Source organism: Poecilia latipinna, unplaced genomic scaffold (genome assembly GCF_001443285.1).
Source record: "Poecilia latipinna isolate Pla-1442-1.1 unplaced genomic scaffold, P_latipinna-1.0 Scaffold325, whole genome shotgun sequence".
NCBI lineage: Eukaryota > Metazoa > Chordata > Actinopteri > Cyprinodontiformes > Poeciliidae > Poecilia > Poecilia latipinna.
In genome coordinates, this window is record NW_015112941.1 from 373,987 (window position 1) to 377,871 (window position 3,885).

Here is a 3,885-nt window from a genome sequence, read left to right on the forward strand (position 1 = left end):
TGATGTGTTCCAGTAACATCATGATGTGTTCCAGTAACATCATGTTACTGGATTATTGAATTTGCAGAATTAGATGTGCTAAAATGATTTGTTTAAAGTTGTTTTGATTTTATCTTAGACCAAAAATGCAATCTAAATTTATTTTGTGGCGTTCATTTCGCAGGAAGTATGTTCTCAGTTTCATGTTTTTCACGTGGCACTCTACTTATGCTATACATTTGTCAGGGCTGGCTTCCAACGCATCGTCCAAACAACTTATTTTCCAAAGAAGCTAACCATACACCCATTAGCAACAAAAGTAGGCTCAAAGCTTAAATATCAAGTAAAGCAAGACTATCATTTTTTTTTTCTGAAGACATGACACGAAATACATGACCCGCATTTTGTGTCCATGTTGAGTTATTTGTGCAGCCCATGTGGATTCCATTACCAGCTTGAAAGTGGTTCCCTCATAAAACTATTTTTGTCCCCTGTCTTTCTTCTCCTTTAAATATATAAGCACAAAAGCTACAATCAAACCCCATTGTCTCAGCTTTCAATCATCTTGAATAGTTCTCTTCACATGGAGAAAACTCAGGCCTGTGGAAAAGTAGCTACCTTTAACTTTTTTTTTATATGTAATAATCATTTCCTTTTTGTAATGGAGAACACATCTAAGCTAACATGGCCCAGTGTAAAAATGTTAATTCCTCTTTGTTAAATCATAAATTAGTTTTGATTCACATATATCCAGAAAAAGGACCAAAGTTACTTCTAAGGCTTTGGCAGTGAGCCACAGTGAAAAACATGCACAAATGGAACAACATGGAACAGTAGTGGACCTCTCCAAGCAAAACTACCCTAAAAAGTGCACTGAGGTCACAATGCAACCAAGAACATCCCAGGCAGCACAGGTCTTAGTTGTCTCAGTTAATGTCTACATTCATGATTAAACAACAATGGAAGAAACATGACGGATATGGTATCCTTGGGAGAGTTTGAACATTAAAAGTACTGGTGCCCATAAAGACCACAAGGCCTTGATGATCCCCAGGATTTTTGGAAAAGTACTGAAACAACACTATTTTTTTTTGTTTGTTTCCAGTTACATCTTCCATAAGTTTGAAACATTTGAGGAATAAAATACACCAAACCTACAGACTAAGATATTCTTCTGTTATTATGCTGAGGCTACTTTGATGCTTCTGGATTATTTGCCATAAGTGAAGGAACTGTGAAGTTTTCTCTTTTCCAAATAACCCAGGGAGAGAATGTCTGGTCATCAGTTTGTAAGCTTAATTCAAGAACTTTTGGTTCCTGCAACAAGACAAGGATTTGAAGAACAACAGCAAGTCCACCATTAGATATATTTTAGTGATTTAAAATAGAAACTAAATTAAGGTTTTTTTTGGCGTGGTTCTAGACCATCGTCATACTGAAATCTTATGATTCTCCAAAGAAGTGGAAAAAACTATATTTTATATCTGCTCAACTTGTTTTTCTCCTAAAATTAAACTTTACTTGATGTTATGAATCATGTAGATGTGACCCAAAAATAAAGCACAAAAGACATATTTAAGGCATTGGAAGGTCTTAATCATATAATTTACTGTCTTACACCATTTTCTCGCTTTGCTTGTTGTTTGTTGCTGCTGCATTTGGTAATTTCAGGCCAAGTTTCCATACTTCCATTCCTCTTACATATCATCTGGTGTCTATTTGTGGCTACAACAGCTGTCTTCTGGGAAGTGCCAAAAACAGAACAGAGAGCAGATCTGCTTTGCAGTCACAAAATTATTCTAATATTTCACTGCAGCATTTGCAGGGAGGGCGCTTGACAAAATTACCCTCAAAAGTTGTTTTTTTGTTTTTTTCTCGTTTTTTTTTATTTATTTTTTTTATCTTACATTTAAAGTGGTTAACCACAGAAACAATTTCAACACAATTTCTAAGAATATTTTGAGAAGTAATTTTCTAAGTTTTATTCCGATATTTCCTGGTTTACTTTTAATTGTTGGTGAAGTCTTGCCAAACATTCCAACCACATGCGCTTCTCTAGAACTGAGCTGCATCACATAATAGCCCCTTTATGAAGACTGGAGCTAAAAGATCTTTTTGTTAAAGATAGCTTTAGCATAGAAAGCCTTCTTGTACGAATGCCTTTAGTTAAAGCAACAGCACAACAAAATGGTAAGAAAAGTTTAAGCTATTGTGGTGAGATGCATTTCAAAACGCAGTTGCCTTTGTTACTATTTTAGCCACATGACAGAGTTATGGACTTCAGATGGAGCTGTTAATAAGCTTGGACTCAAAGCTGTAATTTCTCAGAGAGACATTATTGAGTTTCTCCAGTCTTTAGTCTGTCTTACAAATATTTCAGAGAAAAGGTCAGGGACAGATTTGTCTTTTTTTTTGTTTTCCCAACCACATGTACAAATGGAATTTCTGGAATAGGAACATGTGACACTGACAAAGAAGTTAACTAATGCAAATGTAGCCAAATAGAACTTGGCTTGGCATCGACTATGTCATTATTTCCCTACGCAAGGAACATTGTGTTCTGCACACAACCTCTGTCTTTACAGGAAGGTTGTATTCAGATTCTAAATTTGTATCTCTACTCATTCAGAAAATAAATAAATAAATACTTCACTCCAATGTTACCAGAAAAGGTGAGATTCATCTAAACATTCATCAGAACACCTAAACTGCACAAAAAGATGAGCTAAAAGTTTACCTAAGGTATGTTGTCTAACGAATTATCAGGCAAATAAGAGCAGGGAAATGCTGAACTGCTTTTACTGTATAGGAAGATTGTAGTATGAAGTTGCATAAATTAATGACCCTGGATCTTTTTAAAAACTTTGTCTGCAGCCAGATTCTTCCTTATTGGACTTCATTTGACTGAGAATAAACATACCATTTGTAGTTCAAGACCTAAAGTTGCACAATAGGTTATTTAAAAGAGGAAGACTAAAAGTTACATATCACAACTTTCAAGAATTTGGGGCATCAGTTGTCCTGGATCCTTTGCAAACAATGCCTTGGAACGTTAGCGTTCCATATTTCTGATCCATAGCTCTGATCACACAGCGTTGCTCTGCTGTTTGAGAGTGCAGTTCCTCAAGGTAAAGCACAAACTAACCTTATCGGTGCTACCAAAACTCTCTCTACTGATTAACAAACATGAATTACGACAGAATTGCACCTTATCCACCAAATCATAATGATCCACTTCACTGGTGAAATATGACTGAATACATCTAGAAGACCCGGAAAAAAAAGGCACCGTGGAATCAAATCATGTGCAAAGTGCATAATCTGATAAAGATTTTTTTTTTTTTTTGCAGTTTACCATAGTATATCTTCTCAAAATGCACATGTCAAGACCTATAATCGTAAACTAAGAAGCCTGTGCAGACTGTAGATACAGTTTAATTGACACCCTGTCAGGAATCATTACATTCGGAAACGAAGTCTGAACTGCTTCCGAGCACTTTATTATACGAACATGTGATCGCATCACCATAACGGTTCATAGGGCGCCTCCACAGAGTGCACATCTGCTGCGTTCCCCAAAACGATAGGGGTTCAGATCATGATGACAAACATTCTGATTGCATCAGTGCAGATAATAGAGCTGGCCTACTTCTGCCTGCCTATCTGTATTTGCATATTTCTGCCAGCAGTGACTGGTTATCTGCATCAGACCCACTGGAGGCAACAAGAGCCAATGGCATAATTGAAATCTTAAAACTGGACTTTGAGCCGCACAAATCCCCAACATACTTTTTTTTTATTAAGCCAGTTGTAATAAATCAGTTTAGCCCAACAGTGTGCAGCCAAAAAAAAAAAAAAAAAAAAAAGAAAAATGGAAAGGAAATTTTTTTCCGGCTATAAATTTTA